At 48.4% G+C, this 22,571-nt stretch overlaps 1 protein-coding gene across 3 annotated transcripts in view; it reads left to right on the top strand.

Moving 5' to 3' along the window:
• The first annotated feature begins 1,555 nt into the window (after positions 1-1,555).
• The window catches only part of WSCD2 (WSC domain containing 2), a 123,447-nt gene continuing 102,431 nt past the window's right edge, over positions 1,556-22,571 (top strand). For 2 of the 3 annotated variants that reach the window (XM_054527601.2, XM_024256816.3), the window contains exon 1: positions 1,557-1,973. The gene's annotated coding sequence lies outside the window, so the exon portion shown is untranslated. Of the gene's footprint in view, positions 1,974-22,571 lie in introns of all 3 variants that reach the window. The other variant, XM_054527603.2, reaches the window with a different exon arrangement.

Consider the following 22,571-nt stretch of genomic DNA (forward strand, 5'->3'; position numbering starts at 1 on the left):
AAGAAATCTTTAGTCCTGTTTTACCGATTGGGCAACCAAAGCCAGAGAGGCTAAGTCGTTTACCTTAGGACACACAGCTGGTAATTATGGAATTAGGATTGCAAGATGCAGCAAAATAAAATAAAGGACATCCAATTATATTTGGATTCCGAGTAAACAATGTAAAAAAATAGTGAAAGTATATCCCACGTAAAATTTCAGACTTACACTAAAAATTTAACTGGGCATCCTGTATTTTACCTGGCAACTGTTGAGGAGACTCAAATTCAGTTCTCTTTGTTATTTCCCAGACACCCCTTACTATGGGACATATATAATACTGTAGAATATGTGATCAGTACCAGCAGATACTGGTTGAGTTCAGGCCTTAAGCTTTATATCTGCCATTTTGCTTGAAACCCTTTAATCCTTATATCACCTATCCAGTAGGTACTATCATTGTTCCCATTTTATGGATGAGGAAACTGAGGCTCCTCAAGATGAAATAACTTGGTCACGGTGACACAACCAGAAAGTAATAGAGCCCATGCTTGAACCCAGTTCTGTTTTGCTCAAGAATGGTCACTCAAAAAACAAAAACAAAAACAAAAACAAAAACAAAAAAACAGTTAAGATTTAACCCATGTACAGAAAAGCACTTGATATGTAAATGTACAGTTCAACGACTTGTCACAAACACCTGTGGAGGCACCAGCCAGATCAAGAAAGAAAGGATATCCAGCTCCTGTTAGGTGCCCTGCCCCGTCATAAGAAGGGCTCTTCTGCCAGAGCTTCTCTGGGAATTCTTTGACTACGGGCATTCCTGTCCCCATTTTACAGATGGGGACACAGAAGTTCAGAGAGGTGCTGTGACTTGCCCAAGGTCACAGAGCTTGGAAAGCAACAGGCTCAGAGAGGGCGAGTGATCACCCAGAGGTCACACAGCTAAAACTTACCACCTGTTAAAACTACAAACTAAATACCAAAAACCGAAACTGCGCTTCATTGGGTGTTTACTATTTGCGAGGCACCGTGCTAAGCTTCTTGGTCGACAACAGTAGCAGCAGCAGCAAGCACTCTGCCATTTGGGGTGCATACTCCCCATGTCAGGCAGCTTGGCACTTTGCGTAATTCGCTCAGTGAATTCTTCCAGCGACCCTATGGCTTGGGCTTGGGTCTCGAACCCACTTTACAGAAGAGGACACTGAGGCCGGAAGGCTGAGGCCCCTGCCCGATATGCTCAGCCGGCCTGGCACCGGCTATGCCCGGCTCCCCGGGAGGCTGCAGGAGGGCCAGGTGGCATGCAAGGAGTTAAGCGGTAGGCAGTGCTGTGGCTCCGTGCGAGGAGCGCGCCGGGCTGAGGCGCGCTGCTGGCGGCGGCGGCAGCGGCGCGGGGAGCTAGGGCTGGAGACGTGAAGTCCAGGGGAGCGAGCAAGGCAGCCGAGGAGGCAGCGGCGAGGCAGCGAGAGAGAGCCAGGCGGCCGGAGCTCCGCGCCGAGCCGCAGCCGGTGCCCTGCGCGCACCGGGCCCGGGCATCTCCATCCCCGGGGCGGGTGCCCGCGCGGGGCCTCGCCGCGGCTCGGGGCACCCGCAGTGCCGCCCGCCCGAGTGCCAGGCTCGCAGGAGCCTGGCTTTCACTTCCTCTCGCTTCCGCCCGCCTCCCTGGCTCGCCGGCTGGCGTCGCCACCGCCTCCTCGTCCCCGGCCACCGCTGTCGCCGCTGCTGCAATTCAAGGCGCACACTATTCCACTTTCCCGCTGGAGGCGCAGAGGATGCCCCTTGAGCCAGACCTGGAGAAATAGCCCCAGGGCCCGGCAGGAGGAGCCTTGGTGGCGAGAAAGGAAATCCAGGCTCCTCTTTCCTTAAAGCCACTGCAGCAGCTGGGAAGGCGCCCACAGAGCGGGCGCGCCAAGCGGGACGCGGGAGTCGCAGAGAGGGACCCGAGGCGCCTGCTGAGCTCCGCTGGCAGAGTTTGCAAGTGGCAGACCCTTCAGGTAAGGACTCAGGTGCCTCGACCTGGGAAGAGGGCTCCAGGAGGGAGCCGGGCGCGGAGCTGGTGCGAAATGTCTTCTGCCCCTAGATCTGGGCTTCGCTTTCCAGACGCTTCCCCGAAGCTTGGGGGCTCGTCGTCCAGAGCCCGGCGAGTGAAGAACCCAGAGTGGTGACAGCCCAGCTCTGCGTAGATGACAAACTTTCTCTCCTCCGGCAGAGGGTGGGACATTCCGGCTCATCCAGGCATCCTTCCTCTGGGCATTCCTGTGCCCCCTACAGGCATGCATTCAAGGGCTTCTCCCGCGGAGGTGGGCCAGCGGGGTGGCAGTGGGCCCCGTAAATTTGATTTATGAGTCACCCTCTTTCTGGCCAGTGCAGAGTTCCAAGGGAGAGGGAGCTAGTCATATTTCCAAGTTGGCTGTAGAAGATGTTTCTTGGGGGTGATACTCTGGTGAATAAGGCTGCCTGTCATCTGATGCCAACAGCCAGAGCTGCCCAGGCAATGGGCTTTGTGTAGGGTACCTTGCAGATTTGCTTATGTCCATTCTGGTGTGTGTGTGTGTGTGTGTGTGTGTGTGTGTGTGTTTGTAAAGAGAGAGAGGGAACTAGAGACTAGGGGACCAACTCAGCCAAATCGCCTCCTTGCAAGCCTTTCCAGCAGCCCCAGGTATCTTGGAAAGAGCCAACTCACCTCCTTGGCAGAACCACTAGGAAGGGTGGAGGTCACTTCCTAATTCTTACAGCTTCAAAGGGGCTGCTCCTTAGGTGAGCAAAAAAATAGGGGAAGTTTCCTGGCTGCTCAGTGAGACCATTCCTATTGGAGCCTGGGGAGGCGCAAACTTTTTGCAGAAAAGGGGCTGGAAGGGCCAGGTGGAGAGGGGCTCCTGACATTCTCATCCCCACACTCTAGGCCCCTAGAGGCTCTGCTGAGCCCCATACACAGCTCATAAGTTTGGCTAGATGATTTTTTCTATTAGTAAAAAGCATGCTCCAAGGAGGTCACCTGGTCTCTGAGGATCATTTTGGAGCCACCCTGTGGTCACAGCCCCTTAGATGGCATGGTGCTACCTACCTGGGTTGGGCATCTGCCTCTGCGGAGTAGCATTGCTGTGTTGTTTTTAAGACAGTTCTTGGGGTGTGAGGTGGGATTCCGATCTCAGGCCAAGTTAGAGCTGTGTCCCTAGGCTGCCAAAACCCAAGAATTCCTCCAGGGCGTCAGAATCTGGTGCTTGATGTCCTGGAAGCCTTGGGTCTGGGTCAGGAGATTGAGCTTCAAGTTGGCTCTCATTTGCTGTGTGACTTTGGGCAAATCACTAGACCTCTCTGGGCTTCAGTTGCTGCTTCTCAAAAATGAAGAGATTTCATATATCTTCAGAGGTCCCAGTTCAGTTGAGACACTATATGGCCCTGAGTGTCACTGATGAGATTTTCGTAATCCCAGGAGGGGATCTTAATTTAGAATTTAAGAGACCTAGGTCTCAGATCAGATCTAAGTTTGACCAGTCACTTCCCTCTCCACACTTCGGCTCCTCCACTATAGGATGGGAAGTTCACAGTTCCTACTTTAGAGGGCTGTTGAGAGGACTAACTGAGATGGTGCCTGGAGGGTGCTGAGTGTAGAGTTTAGCAAAGAGTGAAGCTCTAAGGTGCCAAGGCTGCCTGCTTTTGGGTCTTGTGTGTGGGCATCTATCTGGGTGCTGTTTTCCCCAGGGAGGCTGGCCCTGTCCCACCGAGCACCAGGTGATCCTTGACTACATGGCAGGGCCCTTGTTCTCTCCAATCACCTGACACTGCAGTCCCCGCCCTCTCTCTGCTTTCTCATAAAATCTCTGCTGGACCAGCCACTCCTAGTGGGGAGCCCAGGGTGGTCTGGGAGTGCTGGATGCACCCAGCTGCTGTATCACCAGGACATCAGGAGGTGGAGGTAGGCAGTCTCCATGGCTTCAACTTCGCAGCTGTCTAGGGACCAGGGCAGAGAAGTTCAGAATGCCTGCGTGTAGGGCACTCAGTCAGCTGACGCTTGAGAACTACCCCATGCTGGGCAGACAAGGCTACTGTTCTTGGCAGGAAAAGTCAAGCTGGGGAAAGAAGTGTCTTACAGCATTGTGTGTGTGTGTGTGTGTGTGTACGCATGTGTGTGTGCGCGTGCGTATGCACACACAGGGGGATGCTGAAATTGTCAGGGAATGCAGTGGACTGGTCACTGTGATTTTTTTCTGCGTGGTTCTGAGGCTTGTGGGTTGCCCCAGGTTTATGCTGAAACCGTCAGTGGGGAAGGCAGACCCCATCCTAGTGACATGGAGTGAATTCATGGGGGACAGGAGCAATTCCACTGTGTGCTTGCTTAGACTTGACTTTTAAGACTCTGAGAAAACGAACAATTTGCTTTCATGGTAGAGTAAGGTGTGTGCGTGGACACGTGTGTGAATGTGTGCATATGTGTGCATTCTCATGCAGGTGTGGGCTCATGTGCTTGTGTGAGCATAACTTACATGAGAATCGTAAGTGTGTGCACTCATGTGATAGTGTCAGTGTGAGTGTGTACTTGGTGTCTGATGGATTTATGAGTGTGAGTGTGCATGTCTATGGATTTGTGAGTGTGTGTGCACGCCTGCAAGAGAATGGGTGCACGTGTGAATCGGTGCAAGGGTGGTATGTATATACACTTGTGAATGGTAAGCAGTTGTATGTGTGAGTCATGTGTGTCTGGGCTAAGCAGGTGCATGCCTGCACAGATGCACATGTGTGCTCTAGGGGATCTGTGTAGAAATACCCGTGTTTAAGAAGCTGTGCATGTCTGCCTGGTGCATGTTTTCATAGCTGTGTGTGTTATTTGCATGTCTATTTGGGTGTTTCTCAGTGCCTGCATATATGTGGGCATTTCTCAGTGCCTGCATACATGTGCATACAGCCATGTGAGTGTGAGTTTGTGCTATGCACTTACAGGCATTATGTATCTGCAGGTTTTTTAATGTGCCTTTGTGTGTGCCTCTATGTGCAAATGTGTGTGTAGCATTGCACACCTGATTGTCTCTGTATGTGTGTGCATCTGTTTGTTGTGGTGTAATCTCTGTGAATGTCTCTGTGTATACGTGTGAGTTTCCGAACGTGTGTATCTGTGAATGTTAGCGTGTGCATTTGATTGTGTCTGTGTATACGTGTGTTTCTGTAGGTGTGTGACTGTGTGTATTGCAGTGTGAACTTTTTGTGGATCTCTCGACATATACACAGGTGTTTCTGAGTGTATGTGCCTCTGTGTAGCATTGCACACTTGAGCGTATCTCTGTGTGTATGTGTGTTTGTGAGTGTCAGTATCTGGGTGTGTCGGTTGCAGTGTACATTTGAGTGTGTCTGTGTGCGTGTGAGTGTCTCTGAAGGTGTATTTCTGTGTGTTCCAGTGTAACTTTTGTCTCATGTATGAGTGAATTTCTGAGTGGTGTTGTACTGTATCTTTTTACACATCTCTGGGCGTACATGTGTTTTTTTCTGAGCATGTTTGCCTGTTTGTGCAGCAGTGTAACTTTTGTGCATGTCTGTGTGTATGTGTGTACTTCTAAGCATGCACATCTCTGAGGGTGTGTCTGAGTGTCTCTAGGGGTATAAACAAGTGTGTGAGTAGAGGGGTGTGAACATACCTGTGAGCTTCCAAACAGAAACCATCTCTGAACCTTTATCACTCTTCTCCCTGCTCCTCAGGACTGAACTGTGCTCGTGCCGTGCACCTTCCGAGTGTTGATTCAGCAGTTGGTGCCAGCTCTGAGCAGAGTGTTGGATGTTGCGTGCTCATTTTTCCAAGTGCCTTTGCCTTGCAGTGCTCCAAAGCCCGGTGTATCCCCCTGCCCCCACCTCCCTCACCTTCTGTAACAGCCCAAATCTATCTTGCCAGAAGCTTCCACTTAGGACGGCTGCTGAACAAACTCGCAGATGTTAAAAGCACAGGTATAATTTTAGGCAGAAGGTCTGAAAATAGGCAGCCTAGGATGTGCTGAACATCTCGACAGCAGTGTTTCTAATTAGGAGCAACTTGTTTTCCTTAAATAAACAAATCAAGTGAGGAAAGAAATTGCCTGAGATTAATGGCTCCCTGGAGCAGGTCCAGATGTTGGGAAGATAGGGACTGTGGTGGAGTATGGGTGGGTCTCTGGTTCCCCATGGACCACAAGTGTTGCTGCTTAGGGGCCTTCCAGACTTTGCCTAAGAGCTGATGAGGCAGAACCTTGAGGTGAGAAGCTGGTGAGGAGGGCAGGACTGGACCACTGTGGGGCCCCTTTTGAAGGTCCGCCAGTGCCTGGTTATTGGGATGGGTGCATCAGTGTTCCCATTTCCTCCCTCCTCCCTGTATCCATGCCCTTAGCCATAAGACGTCACTGCTCTTCTCATTCAAGGATCAGGCAAAGCTTATGCCCCTGCCCCCTCCCTTTGGGGTTCGGCCATGTGACCAGGTTTGGCCATTAGAGTGAAGTGGAAGAGATAGTGTACCCATTCCAAGCTTAGGCCTTAGGGGACCTTGTGTGTTTCTGCCATGGCTAGGTGGAGAGCTGCCCTCTCAGCCTGGCCCTAGAATGGGCACATGTTAAGCCCAGACCTTGGTGAAGGGATGAGTCCAGACAGGTTCCAGCTGGTCACAAGCAGATCAGCAAAATAAATGCCTCTCACAGATATCTCACTGGGATTTTCTGGTTGTTTGTTACACACCACTGTCATGGTCATAGCTAACTGATGCAGTTACCAGTAAGTCATCTTTATTTCCTTCTCCTGTTTGACCCTGGTACTTATTCAGAGGTGCATAATGAACACCTGTACTTCTCCCTGTTGGTGCCCCATTCCTACCTTGCTTTCTGTCCATCCTAACATCAACACTAATAATAATAAGTACCATGTACAAAGTGTTTACCAGGGGTGCACACACTGTGCCAGGAGCTTTATATTCATCTAGTCTTCTGTCAGAGAGATGAATGACTTGCCCAGGTGACACAGCTCAGAAGCCAGGCTTTCTGGGATTTGCACACAGATCACCGGATGTCAGAGACCGTGTTTTTAACCATGATGTCATATTGCCTCCCCAGTGCCAGCAGGCATGTTTTATGTAACTGATGTCATAGCATACATTTGACATTTCCCCCCTTCTCTCACCTGGAGGTTTGGTTGGCAGAAATGAATCCTGTCACAGAAGTGGGAATTGTCTATTTGAATGTGGTGAGATTTCTTCATCCATCCATCCTTCCATCCATCTGTCCATCCGTCCGTCCATCTGTCCATCCATCCATCCATCCATCTATGCATCCATTCAAGTATTCATTCAGCATCAGTATTTGCTGATATTCAGTGTTTGCTCAGAATCTTCTCAGCATCATACTCTGTGCTGGGCACTGAAGATACAGAAATGAGTGACCCCAGCTCTGTCTTCAATGAGCTTACAATCTGAGGTAGAAGTAGGAGAACCTGGGTTCTGGAGGCAGATGAAGCTGGGTTCCAGTCCAGACTTTACCCTTTACTGGAAGGAACTTCAGCCCCACCTCATTGGATTGTTGTAAGGATCAAACAAAGTAATTTGGCAAAGTCCTTCACACAGTGCCTTGCTTGCTGGAAGCCATAATAAACAATAACTCCCCTTCCTCCTATTCTTTCTCCTCCTCCTCCTTATGGTGGAGACAGTTGAATGTCACTACCAGAGCAATGCAGAGATAAGAGAAAGTAGGGGCCTCCAGATCCCAGATAGGGTGACTAATCATCCTGACTGTCTGAAACTGAGATGTTTCTTTAGGATACAGGACTTTCAGTGCTAAAACTGGAAGAGTCCCACACAAACCAGGACAAATTGGTTACTCTCATCCCAGAGGAAATATTGGACCCAGCTTGGAATGGTCTAGAATAGAGGCCAACAAACTATGGCCCACAAGCCAAATCTGGCCCGCTGCCTGTTTTTGTAAATAAAGTTTTATTGCAACTCAGCTAAGCCCATTCATTGACCTATTGTCTATGGTTGCTGTCAAGCTACAACAGCAATGTTGAGTATTTGTGGCAGAGATCACATGCCCTGCAAAGCCTAAAGTACTTACTATCTGGCCCTTTACAGAAAAAATTTGCTGACCCATGAGCTAAAAATCCCAGCCAGGGTCCTGGGCTTTGGACTAGGATGACCAAGGCAAAAATTTGATGGACTTGGCTGAATCATTGTGAGTCAGGTGATATATGGGGGTTTGCATTCATCCACCGGTGAGGCACCTGGAGGGTCAGAAGAGGTGCAGTAACTCCAGAGACTGTGAGCTGGAGAATTCTTAGATGGAGAGATGGAGACCCAGAAAGGGAGAGAGACAACCCAAGGCCACAAAGACAGTGGGAGGCAGGTGACAATGGTCCTGGGGAAAGAGTTTCTGAGTGGGAAGTGAAGAGGTCTGAATCCCAGCTCTTCGCCAACTGACTTAGTGGCCTTTAACAAGTCCCTTCCCCTATTTGGGCCTCAGTTTTCCCATCCATAGAATGGGAGAGAAGTTACATATATCACAAAGGACTTCTCCAGTGCAGCTTTTTATGGTTCCATTTTCTTTTCTAATTGGAGTAGCGCTAAAGCCTTAATATATGTTGGCCTGTGCTCCAAGGTGGCCCTGCAGGACCCTGACCTGCGGACCTTCCTGATCACCATGGCTTCTGTATGCAGGGTGTTTACAGTGCCTGGCATTGTAATCGGAGCTTCACTTCCATTCTCTCACGGAATCCTTGTGACAGTCCTGTGAGTTAAGGGACCCCAGTCTCCACTTGACCCATGTGGACACTGAGGCTCAGAGAGATTCATTCACTTATCTAAAGTCACAGAGCCAGTGCATGGCAGAGCCCAGGTCTCTCTGACCTCAAAGCCCGTGTTCTCAGCTACTCCTCCCCCTGCCTCCCCGCTCTGTCTTTCCCAGGTGGGGGTGATGCACGGTTTCAGGAACTCTTCGCAGGAAGCTTTCCCTTTTCTCTCCCTCTCATTTGTTAACCTGGAAATGGCATGCACCAGGCCAGGTCCATCCCCGCAGGCCTGAGGATGGTAAACATGGGTTTATCAGTGAGGCTGAGGCTGGGCAGGCTTGGGTGACTGAATGGCTGGAGGGTCCCCTGCTAGGACAGTTAAAGGCAGACTACTCTCCAGGACTGGGGGCTGAGCATGCTGGGCTCTGGATTTGCAGGTTCATAGAAAGCCACTAAGCCTCCAGAGACAGTGGATCATCCACGTTTCTTCCCCACTTGGTTAAGATGGCCCTGATTTCTGCCTCTAGAATATCTGTTTACACTCCAGTGTCCTGGGCTGTTTGCATTTTGAAAGCCTCCCTGGTGGGACAGGTAGAAAAGCTAGAATCTCTGGAACAATTAGATTAGTTTTAATTTTCACGTAGCTCTTAGGTATATCACCACCATAACTGCATGCCATTTACCCTGGGAACTCAACTCCCTATAAAACACAATAAGAAAATAGTCTGATTTAATTACTACAGTGCCCATATCAGAAAAGAGCCAGCATTCCCTCACTCAGGGCCTGTTTACTCTTTCTCTGCACACCATTGTGATGAGCTCAGTGGCCTGATTTCCCAGGCCCTATAGCACATAGAAGAAGCAAGTGATGAGACTGTAGAATGGTAGAGAGTACACAGTGACAGCAGGCAGAAGCAACAGCTGACAGCCTGGGAACAAGGGTGAAGATGAAGAGATTACAAAAATAAGAAGCATGGAAATAAAAGAATGACAACTTGGGGGAATTTAGTGTAGTGGTCCAACAACCTCATCCCATAACTTCTGTCCAGCTGAATGTTACAGGACACTGAAATGGCCAGCCTCTGTGCTGGCCCCAAGAAATAGTTAAATCCTATTTAATAGGCAGGAGCAAGGGCAAGGAATAATTCATTGAATAAAGTATTTGATCCTATGGCTAAACTAAATGTTTCTATGTAGGTGGCCTCTGGTGTCTGAAAAATTCACTTACATAGAACTCTTCATTTTTCACAATGTTGGATAAGTGACATCTAACTGTACCGAGACAGTGTCTGGTGTGTGATAGGTGCTCAAGAAATGAACATTCTTTGAAATCAGGCAAATCTAGGTTCAGATCTTAGCCACTTAACAGCAGCCAACGGCTCCCTCTCAGCCTCAGTGTCATCCGCTATGCACCGAGGACAGCTGTACATGAGCCACAACTGCTGCAGAAACCCAAAGCACCTTCTTGTCTGTGCGTGGTAGAAGGAACAGCACCACAGCCTGTCTCATGACATTTGCTTTCAACTTCTATATCTCATGTGGGAGGCGGGCACATGCAGAAACCAGGCTGGAGAGGACTCTGAGAAGTGAGGTTCTATGGTTTGATGGCCAGCATGCGGGAAGACCCACCAGTGGGACAGGACATTGGATGGAGTTGGGTGAGCCAGCGGGCCATAGATGCCCCGGCCTCAAAAAAATACGATGGCATCTTCATACATGTCCAGTAGCTGGGTAGAAAGATGCCCCATTTACCTCTGTTGTGCCTTAGGAGTGAGGGCTAGGAACTTGGGCTTTGGGATTGAACAGGTTCACTTCCGATCCCAGCTTGGTAGCTTATAGGCTGTGTAATCTTGAGCAGGTTGCATGGGCTCACAGTGCCTCCATGTCCTCATCTGTAAAATGGCAATAATACCTACCTCACAGGGTTCTTACAGGGATTCAATGAGGTCATGCTTAGTGTAGAGTAAGTACTCAACAATGGTCATCTTAGCCAGAAGATAAGTCATTTTCTCCAATGGGCATAACTAAGATTCTTCCTAGCACTAATGTGTCTGTGGGCATCTGTTCAAGACTCGTGATGAATCAGTCAGTTTCTGCCTCTTCACACCATCTGGGGCATCTCCAATAAGTTTTCTCTTTGAACTTCACCTTCCTCTGCCATGAATGTTATTTAGTGATTTGCTTGATTCATAAACATATTTGTGCATCCATTCATTTATTTAACACTCCTTTGTTAGGCACCTATTTCATTTCAGAGCTGCCAGGTCCTGTGCTGGGCCCTGGGAGACGAGCCCAACTTGATAGACCTGGGTAGTGATGCCCCCTGGGAGGACAGAGGAGACACACGGATAATTGTCCTGGGAGAGCAGCAGCCTTCATGTTCACAGCTGTGCCTCTGCACCAAGGTGGGACTGGTGCATAGTAGGTGCTCAATGTTGGTTGAGAGAATGAATGAATGAATGTTCTGTACTTAGCACCATCAGATGGGTGGATCCTATTGCTATCTGAGCCCCAGAATTCTTGAGTCCCAGACTGAGAAGAGCAGCCTCAGCTTACCACCTTAGGAAAGAAAATAATGAAGGTGTGAGTTCCCGGATCATTCCTTAGGCATTGGAGGTCTATCTCCAAATAAAATTTAATAGTGGCATGGGATGGAATTAATTGGGGGAAACATACTTTCAAACAAGAGAGAATTTATGGCTGAATGACTTGTAGTAATTCTAGGAGGTGTTCTTCTTGTTTCCATTTTTATGGAAGACTCCCTCACCAGCCCTTGTGAACTGGGGACTTGGAACAGACCCAGCGCCTATACCTAGGAAGAGTTTTCCCAGCTCAACTTCAGGTTGGGGGGAGATTAGGGTCCAGAGTGGTACATGCTCTAAAGTGAGCAAATTCGAAGCTGTGTAGTGTTGGAGTCACCAACATGGGCTCTAGACTGAAACTGCTTGGCTTCACAGCCCAGATCAGCCACTTACTCACTCTCTAACTTTGGACAAGTGTCTTAACCCCTGTGCCTCAGTTTCTCATCTGTAAAATGGGGATAACAATAATGCCTTCTCCAACGGTTGCTAAGAGTGTTTTATAAGTGAATTCACATAGAACCCCAGCACAATACCTAGCACATAGTAAATGCTAAGAACAATATTCATCATTATTAGTAGGGAGAGAACAAACCCATATGAGGTTCTGAAATGTCAGAATGGGACACGGCAGGTTTTAAATAACGGAAACTCTCTCACACTGGCTGAAGCCAATGGTGAGTGAGCAGGAACCTAGCTCAGCAGTGAAAAGCTGAGAAGAGGCACCAGGCTTGGGTTAGAGAGACCATCAGCTGATCACACAACCTTGGGCCACTGGCGTCACCTTTCTGTGCCTCGGTTTCCTCACCTGCAAAAGAGAGAGGGTGAGCTGATGTGTCTAGGATTGCTGTGAAGATGACGTGACCTTATGCATGGAGAGTTCTCAGCCCAGGGCAAGAACTCAGAAGGCACACGGGGTAGAATGATGGCATCATCCCGAGTCACGCCCAGGGTCAGCCTGCCTGGGTTTCAATCCTAGCTCTGCTGCTTCTCAGCTGAGTGGCCTTGGGCCGTGAGTTAACCACTCTTCGCCTCCGTTTCCTCATTTGTAAAACTGAGATACAAAACTGGAAGGGCCGAGTGAAGATTCAATGACCTAAAATGGCGCCTAGCATATGGTACAAGTTACATAAATGCCAGTTAGTAACGTAATGATTGTGATTGGGTGGCTTTTATTTCAGATCTTGTCAGAGGTGAGCTACATCATGGAGTGGTGAGGCACCTCCTAACTGTCTATGAGCAGAGTGAAGAGGCATGGGGATTCTCTAGTCATCAGGGCCTCTCCCCATAATCCATCCTGGCGTAGCTTTTATGGCAACCTGCTGCTCTGTCTGTCCGCCTGATTTTGGGCACTGGCTAATCGTGAGAGGTAAACCTGTGTGTCACTCAAAAAGAACCGGTGGTAGTAGCTGGGGGCCCACACAGCTTGTTCCTCAAGTGCTTGGGATTGAGGTGTCAGTGTCTTCTCCCCTGGACCACCCAGATCTTCTGCCCTCACCCCTCATGATCCCCCAGCCAGGGGCCTTTGCTGGCCCCTGACCCCCTGCCAGCCCCTGCTACAGTCCTGAAGCCTTGGGCTGCTGTGACCACTGCCCCCATGAGTGTGAACTTCAGCAGAGCAAGGCTGCCAGCTCTGGAAGGGGTCCCAGGGAGCAGCCAGCCAGCCCTCCCATCCCCTGGGCATCGTGGCAGAGCTGGGACTAGAACGTGGGCCTTTCACATCCTGATCCATGACAGGTCCTGCGGCCCCTTCTCTCCCATGCTGCTTTTCAGTGTGAGTGGATGAGTTCTCTATGGCTACGGGAAACAATGTCCACAAAGGTAGTGGCTTGAACAATACAATCTTTAAATTCTTTTCTTTCTTTCTTTACTTACTTGTTTATTTATTTTTTAGAGATGGAGTCTCTATCACCCAGGCTTGAATGCAAGTGACACGATCATAGCTCACTGCAGCCTTGAATTCCTGGGCTCAGGTGATACTCCCACCTTAGTCTCACAAGTAGCTGAGACTTACAGGGAAGTGCCACCACACCCAGCTAATTTTTAAAAACTTATTGTTCTTTTTTGCTTGTTTGTTTGTTTTTGTGATTTTTAAAATTTTTTTGAAGAGATAGAGTCTCACTATATTGCCTAGGCTGGTCTCGAACTCCTGGACTCAAGCGATGTTCCTGCCTTGGCCCCCTGAGTAGCTGGGACTACAGATGGCCACCACCATCCCTGGTTCTAAACAATCAAATTTACTATCTGCCAGTTCTGGAGGTTAGAAGTCTAAAATGGGTCAGCAGGGCTAGGTTCCTTCTGGAGGTTCCAGGGGAAGAATCCACTCTCTTACCTTTTCCAGCATTGGAGGGCCGCCCGTATTCCTTGGTTCATAGCCCCAAGCCACTCTGATGTCTGCTTCCGTCATCACATCTTTGTCTCTGGCTGCGACTCTCCATCAGGACCCTGGTAATGACATTGGGCCTATTTGAGTAATCCAGGATAATCTCTCCATCTCAAAATCCTCCACTTGGTCACATCTGCAAAGTTTCTTTTACTAGGTAAATGTCTCATAGTCACAGGTTCCTGCTTTTGGGGTCGGGGGAGCTGGTATATGATGAAACTGGAGTGTCCTCAGGGCCTTGTGAGGCCCTCCCAGCAGTGGGAAACCTTGTAAAGAGTTTAAGTAAAGGGGAGTTGAATGATTCCATTAAACCCTGGCCAGAGCAACAAGAAGAAAGGCCTCCCAGCTGTCCCTCCTCAACTTGAGATGGGAGCCTATTGAAATCCCTGCAAAGAGCAGAGAGAACAGGATGATTTCAGCTTCATTATGCAAAACACACAGCCTTCCAAGGGAGAGGTGAGCTTTGGAGAAAAGAGTCAACAAATTAGTTTCTTAATCTGCTTTAAGTTGCTAAAATGCCCCCGTCTTCCTTTCTTTGTCACCTGATGGGCCTGTGGGCTATTTTAACTTTTATTAGAACATTTTTATTTTTTATTAAAGGAGCTTTTTCCTTTTTGAAAAACTAATCCCAGCTGTGTTTTGATAAGGTAGAATTAAAAATGGCACTGGGTAAATGCCACAGAAAGCTTTGATTTTTCTTCTTACGGCATCTGAACTGATTTAAATAACAATTTTGTATTTCATTTTTATGTAGCCTCCTCTCCTCCCTCCCAGGCCTCCTCAAAACACCACAGGTACCAGCAGCTCTGAACACATGCTAGTTCTAAAATCTCCAACCCTCAGCTCCTGGAGGCAGAGAGACAGCCCTATAAGAGACCAAGATCTCTAACCCAGCAGCTTCAGGTGTAAGGCAGATCTTGCTCAAGTACAAGTGCTCCAATTCACATTGTGTGGCCTTGGATAATTTACTTCAACCTCCTTGGCCTCTGATTCCACATATACATGAGTAAAATAGAAATAATGATAGTGTTTGCATTCATCTGGATTCTGTTGGTTGTAGGTGACAGAAAACCCAACTTAAACATCCTTACACTCTTTTATTCTCAGGCATAAAATGAAATTTATTGGCTTATAAAACTAGCAACCTAGCTTCAGGCTTGGCTGGATCCAGGAGCTTGGCATCTTACAGGTCTCTCTCTTTCTTTCTGGTCACCTCTCTTTTCCTTCCTTTCTCCTTCCTTCTCTCTCTCTCTCTATTTTTTTATTTCTCTTTAGAGACAAGGTCTTGCTCTGTCACCCAGGCTGGAGTGCAGTGGTGCTGTCATGGCTCACTGCCTCAACCTCCTAGGCTCAAGAGATACTCCTGCCTCAGCCTCCTTAGTAGCTGAGACTATAGGTGGGTGCCACTGTGCCCGGCTAATTTTAAAAAAAATTTTTGTAGAGATGGAGTCTCGCTTTGTTACACAGGCTGGTCTCAAACTCCTCACCTCAAGCGATCCTCCCACCTTGGCCTTTCAAAGTGATGGGATTATAGATGTGAATCACCGCATCCAGCCTCTCTGTCATGCTTCACCAATCTTTTGGCTCCCATTTTCTCTGTGTGGGCTTCATTTTAGACTAGCTATCTTCTTCTGAACACAAATACCCATCAGTCTCTCTCCCTACTTATATTGTGGCATCTGAAAGCCCAGTTCCAGCAATTCTGAAATTGAGACCTACAGCCTCCTGGCACCTGTCACAGTGACTAGGGAAATGATCTCTGCTGTTTGATCAGGTCAGGGTCATGTGATCAACCATGACACCTCTTTGGGGGAGGGGCATGAATTACTGTCTGTGGCTTCCTGAGCCACAAAGACCAACAGCTGGGGAGGGGGTGGGCCCCCAGTGGAAAATCAGAACCTAGTTAACCAAGGAAAGGGAAGAGATAACTGGTCAGACTAAAATGACTGGTCAACAAGCCATCTAGTCCCCATCTCAGAGCTTTGCTGTGAGGATGATATGAGATCAGGCATGCAAGGTATTTAGCACTGCCGCTAGCATGCAATGTGCCTGGTAAATCACGGCTATTACAACTGATGTTACAATTGTGATTATTATCAGCATGGTGATAATATAGGCCAGACAGGGGCCCGTCAGTATCCAGGGCAATGGGAGGCACTCCACATCCTGAAGACTCAACCTGAACATCCCACTAACCCCTGTGTAGCCTTGGATCAGTCACTTCCCTCCCATTTGGTTGACAAAAGTGGCTGTTCCCTAATAAGCCCCCACCTCCTGTGTCAGTTTATCAGCAGAAAGCTGTGATGGCACCAGGGATGCAGGGGGGCAGTCACAAATCCAGATGCCTCTAGGACAGGTGGGTCCCATGGGCATGAGACAGGCAGGAGGACTATGGTGAGCCAGAGACCAAGTGCCCCATCCACAGGGCGCAGCCTCTCGCAGCCCCAGCCTATTGTTGCCACACAAGAATGCCTGCCCAGGATGGTCACATACCTTGATTTTTTTCTTCCAAGAGAATTCCACCAATTCAGGCAATTTTAAAACATAGGGCAGGCTAGATGAGTGTGTCTGTGAGCCCTGTTGGACCACTTCTTGTAAAGCCAAGTCTCCTCAGCATGTGGGACCCAGAGCCTGTACTGTCTGTACGTTGAGAGCTCATGTTATGGATGACCTCAAAAGACACACTGGCCCATTGTTCTACAAACCTGGGTCATATGCGTTATGCATTCAGCATCCTTTTTCATGGCCATGGGAGCACCTGTCTTCCTCTGAGCTGTACCATTTGTAACAGGCTTTGTGGATGGAATTCAGCGAGAACGGCTGCTTCGAAGCAGTTCATTTTGCTGCCTGAGCTTATTAATGTTCTCTCTGATTTCCTGCTTCACACTATTGATTTCCTGGGATAAAACTCTCTCTGCAGAGGCTGAGAAGGTAATTCAGCTGCCGTCCTTAGGTGTGCGGGAGGATTCTATCCTAGCTCTCTCCCAGTTTGTAACTGTGTGATGGAGAGCAACTCACTACACCTCTCTGAGTCTCAGTTTTTTCATCCGTAGCATGGAGACCCTTGGAGCTCCTGGCTTCTAGGAGGTGTCAGGAACATGATAGGTACACAACAAAGCTTAGCTCCTCCTGTAAAACTGCAGCCCCAGCAGCCTGGTGAAAGGGAGTGAGATAATGATGCCCCTTATCGTGAGTGAGCACTCACTCCATACCAGGCCCTTTCCCAGCACAGCCTCCTTTACTTCCCCAGCAGCCCTGAGCTTGGTGGCTTTCTCATCACTGTCCTCTTTTTTTACAGACGAGGAAACTCTGAGAGGCAAAGAGACCTGCCTAAGCTCGCACAACTCGGACATGGCAGAGCCACGATTTGAACTCTGGCCTGCCTGAGTCCAGGCCCTGCCTCTCGTAATACGGCCTTGCATTTCAAGGGAACTGGTTTACATTTGCAGTGGCTGCGTCCATGAGCACCAAGGATCCCTGAGCAGTGGAATCCAGGCCCAGCTCTGCTACTCACTTACTATGTCATCTCAGGAGACTTTCCTGACCTCTCTGGGTCTTTGTTTCCCCCAGCTCCTTAAACACACCTTGCTGCCTCCCACCTCAGGACCTTTGCACATACTGTGCCCTTGCCCAGCATGCTTTGCCATTCAACCCCCACCCGTCTTCACCTGATTAATTGCAACTCCTCCTTCAGGTCTTGGGTGAAGCATCACTTCTGGAAATTCCTCTGGGGCCCCCCTTGGCATGTGCTCTCCAAGCTCCACAGCATTCCTTAAGGCTTTGTGATTACAGCGTTGTGTGCTGATCTAACCAACCTGCATCTCCTCTACCGGACTGTCTGCTTTTGGGGGTCAGGGAACCAGCTGGGTCTTGTTCAGTAGGCTTCCCAGGCTAACACTCCAAGCCTGCCACATATATACAACAAAACTGTGGAGTTAATAGATGGAGTTCAAAGAGGCCTTAGGACCCTCATACACTGCTGGTGGGAGTGTGAATTGGTACAACTGCCTTGCAAAACTGTTCAGCAGTATTTATTTAGGCAGCACAATACATGCCCTATGACTCTGCTGTTTTATGTCAAGATATACACTCAACAGATATCGGTATACACGTTCTTTTATTGTTTTATAATACTCATAACTGTGAAAAACAGGAACTGCTGAAATGTCCATTATGGTAGAATAGGTAAGTAAAATGAGGTTTAGACCTACCGAGGAATAGTACACAGCAGTGACAATGAACAACCTACAGCTATAACCCATGAAAGGAGGCATTGTGCAAAAATAATGGTGAGTGAAAAAAACAGCTACAAAAGGGCACATACTACAGGATTCTTGTTATAAAATGCTCAAAAGAGAAGCTAAACTACATTATAGAGTTTAGGGATGCATGCATGCTTTGGTGGAAACATAAAAACAAGGAAGAAATTACCACCATCGTCCTGAAGGTAGTTACCTCGACTAGGGAAGGAGGGGGGCATGTTATTGGAAGGGGTCTCAAGGTGCTGGCAGTGTTGTTTCTTGGCCTCAATGGGAGTTACATGGGGTGTGCGTTCATTGTGCAAACTGCACATCATTGTACATGATGCAAATTGTACATCTTTGCTTTATGTTATCTTCTGTATTGTGGTCATGAAAAAAAATCCCTTCCATCCCCCAAGATAATTATCTTTGGGGGCCCCCATCCACCAGGACCATCATTGGTTGGGCTTTATGCACAGAGAACATCCTCTGAAATCCTGTTTTAAGCCAAGTTACTCTCTAGTTGAGTGTGGGTGTGCCCCACTCTGTCCTGTCATTCCCCCAGGGGTTCGGATTTACATGTGTGAAAAGAACCAGAGCAGCTTTTGTCCTGGCACAGAGGCCACCTGCCTAGAGGATACAGTTAGCCCCTTTTCTCAGAACATGATAAGGATGGAGGGTTGATTTCACCAGAAAGTATTTTTAAAAGAAAATACAAAAGAAAAAGAAAACTAAAACCTGGGGAGAAGCATTTTCAGATACCTACTTTTGCAGGCCAGGGAGATAAACTGTCCCAGATGGAGCTCAGGTGACAGGGCTGGGCAGGGATTTGAATCAGGACATGGGGCTCCAAGGTGGGGCAGCTGAGGCCCAGGCCTAGGGTGGGCTGGTGTCCAGGTTTAGGAGAACTAGGTCTTTGGACTCAAATGCTCCAAGTGTTCTCCAATGGCCTTGACCTCCCTTTCTGCACAGACTGACAGGTTGGCCTGGGCCCTGGCTAGAGAGCAGAGACGCTGTGATTTTTATAGGTCCTTCAAGCTCAAGTCAGGATGGATCAGGGTTAGGGTCTTCCAGGGGTTCCCAAAAGTCCGGCTAGTCCTTTTGGATTATTAACTCATTAACAATGAACTTCATCCATCCGTACAAAACATTTATACATCTCTTGCCATTTATTAAACAGATATTAATTGAACTTAGCTGGGCCTAGACTCTGCTAAACATCAAGTATATAATGAGAGTGACCAACTGGTCGTGGTTTGCCTAGGATTTTCCCACTTTTAGCACTGAATGTGTAACCAGCCTGGAAAACTGGATCCCAGGCAAACCTGGATGGTGGGTCACCCTGGAATGGTGAGCAAGAAGCTCTGATGCCCACCTGCACAGAGCTCAGGTAGAGGAGACAGGACATCACAGACCAGCATGCTCAGCAAGCACTTTGCTTGAGGAAGCTTCCTGGAGGAGGTGGCATCTGACCTGAGCCACTCAAGAGAAGCAGGGTCAGGCAGGGGTAGAGAGTGGGAAGGGGAGGAAGATTGGGGAGCCTGCAGGGCTCATGTCATGGTAGGCCTTTGGGTCAGGGTGGGTGCCAACAGCCAGTGGGAGCCATGCGGGCTTAGAGGTTAGAGAAGGGAATAGAGGTGTAAAATTTCTATTTAAAGACTTTCCTGGCTGCCGTGTAGGGAACAGGGGAGGGATTGGCAGGGGAAGGGAGGGTTATGAGTGGATATCAAGGGATGCTTGGATTGGGCTGCCCTACTCATTTATTCTTCTAGACACTCAGGTCAGAAATGTCAGGGACAGCGGGTATGGTGGCTCATGCCTGTAATTCCAGCACTTTGGGAGGCTGAGGCGGGCTAGTTGCTTGAGCTCAAGAGTTTGAGACCAGCCTGGGCAATGTGGCTAAACTCTGACTCTACAAAAAAATTACAGAAATTAGCCAGGTGTGGTGTTGCACACCTGTAGTCCCAGCTTCTTGGGGAGCTGAGATGGTTCAAGGCTAAAGTGAGCTATGATCACACCACTGCACCCCAGCCTGGGAGACAAAGTGAGACCCTGTCTCAAAAAAAAAGAAAAAGAAAAAGAAAAGGAAAGAAAAGAAAATGACCATACTTTTTCTCTCCTACCCCACATAAGATCTTTGGTAAATCCCATCACCACCACTTTCACCCCCTCCGTCCCGTTCCTGGCCTCTCCCGGCACAGCTCTGTCTTTTCTCCATAACTCTTATCACCTTCGAATCTACCCTGTGAATGACTTATTTGTTTTGTTTCCCGCCTGTGTCTTCCCTCTAGAACAGAGTTTTGCCATGTTGGCTTTATTGACATTTTGAGCTGGGTCATTCTTTGTGTGGCGTGGGGCCGACCTGTGCATTGTAGGACGTTGAGCAGCATCCCTGGCCCCCTACCCAGTAGATGCCGGTAGCATGATTTCTGTGACAACCAAAAGTCATCTCCAGACATTTGCCGAATGCCCCCTGAGGTGGGGAAGGGGTGGCAAAACCACCCCCGGTTGAAAACCGCTGCACACAAAGGCTGGGATGTTTGCCTGTGTATTTGCCAATGTAGCCCCAGTAGCTAGAAAGGGGCCTGGCTTTTGTGGTGCTCACTACGTGTTTGTTGAATGAATAAGTGAGTGTGGTGTGAGATGATGAGGCCTGGGCTGGGGCAATGGCGGTGGGGGTAGTGTGGGAGGTAAGGGTTTTGGAAACAGTTCAGTGATAGAATCAATTAATAAATGGAACTATCATAATACTTATGATGGTGATCATTCTCATCCACTCCATTATCCTCTCCAGGGCTTGAATTCCTCTCATCATATGATGAAGGAAGATCAGAGAGGTTAGGGGTAACATGATGTGGGTAAAAACCACTCAGTAATGAGTGGTAGAACCAGGCTGGAACCTAGGTCTTTGGAAGTCTTTGCAAGTGTTAGATGATGTCATACAATAACAATGACTGCTGTTTATTGAGCTCTTACTAAGTGCCAGAATGAGCTCTTACTAAGTGCCAGAAACCGGGCTAAACATTGTGGATGGATCACTTCACTGAAGCCCCTGACAATATCCTGTGATTACTGTTATCATCACATTTTTACAAATGAGGCCTCTGAGGATGAGAGAGGTGGAGTGAGTTGCCCATAGTCACACAGCAGATGTGGAGCTGGGCATGTCTGACTCAGAATCTGAAGCTGACTTCAAGGTGGGGGCTCAAGGAGGCACAACCCACCTTCAGGCAATAGGCATCACCCCAATGTCCCTTTCCTTTCTGTTTAGTCAGCAGAGGAGACATTATCAAAAGTTTCTCACTGGCATGTTAATTATGGAAGGCTTCACTTTAGAGCGCTTTGCAGGAAACCCTGTAAAATTCACATAGACCCCCGGCCAAGTGAAACCTTTTGGTCCTTAACCTTGATCTCCCTGGCCTAGTGGGATGGGCAGGGACTGGGCAGAGAATGGGACTGAGGGATTGCAACAGATTTGCAGTCAAGCTAAACATTGGGAAACCTCTGAGCAAATGGACAGTCTTTTATTTCTTTTCACCCAAAGACAACAGAGACTCGATGTTAACTTAATTAAATGCTGGAATGAAAGCCAATCACAATACTGGCTTTGCAGTTTAAACAAACAACCAAACAAACAAAAACTCCCTACATTTTACCACTCTCTCTTTTTGGAAATCTCCCCAGAAGGCCTGTCAGAAGCTTTCAGTATGCACCAACATCGGCTGCCACCAGCCAGGCCCCCATTCCTGTGATGAAAGTCCTGTTGAGGGCCCACTTGACAGATGAGGAAGCTGAGGCTGAGCCTTCAGTGCTCAGGCTTCCTGGAGTGGCAGGGGGATGCTCTTTGGAGGCCAGAGTATCTTATTTACCACTACATATAGCCCCAACCAGATGGTGATGGTGTGGCCATGATGTGCCCCCCACCCAGCCACACACACACAATTAGGCTGTGTGCTACTTATGCGGAAACTTGGTGAACAAGTATTTATTGAGCACCTGTTGTAGATACAGCAGTGAACAAGACAGACCCAGTTCGTATCCCCTGACTCTTACAACATGATTGTAACAAACCCTTATGTTCCGCCTACCATGCCCCAGGCACTGTTCTCAGGACATCACATACACTGGCTCATGTGATGTTCTCAACAACCCTAAGAGGTAAGAACTATTATTGTTCCCATTTCACAGACAAGGAAATGGAGGTCCAGTGAGGTCGGGCAATTTGACTTTGGATGCTTGGCCCAAGAGTTCATGCTCTTAACCACCATGCTAATGATGGTAATAATAATAATTATAATCATGATGATGGGTTATTATGTGCTGGGCATGTTGCTAGGAGGATCTCATTTAATCCTAACAACAGCCCTATGAGGGTGGCGTTATTATTACCATCATTTTATAGATGGGAAAACCGAGGCTCAGAGAGGTGAGGGGGTCTGCTCAATGTCATGCAGTTGGTGGCAGAGCCAGGGTTTGAACCTGCCTTTGATTGATGCCAAAGGCTGTGCTCTTAACCATTCTTCTGTCTTTCCCCTCTGGGCAGAGGATGGAGTATAGAATTCACCTCCTCTAATTGTAAATAAGTTCTTTAAAGGAAGTGTTGTGAGCTTTCCAAAGGGAGAGGCTAGAGTGTTACGGGAACATGGAGGAGGGAGACTTGGTTTATTT

The sequence above is a fragment of the Pongo abelii genome, chromosome 10, assembly GCF_028885655.2.
Source record: "Pongo abelii isolate AG06213 chromosome 10, NHGRI_mPonAbe1-v2.0_pri, whole genome shotgun sequence".
NCBI lineage: Eukaryota > Metazoa > Chordata > Mammalia > Primates > Hominidae > Pongo > Pongo abelii.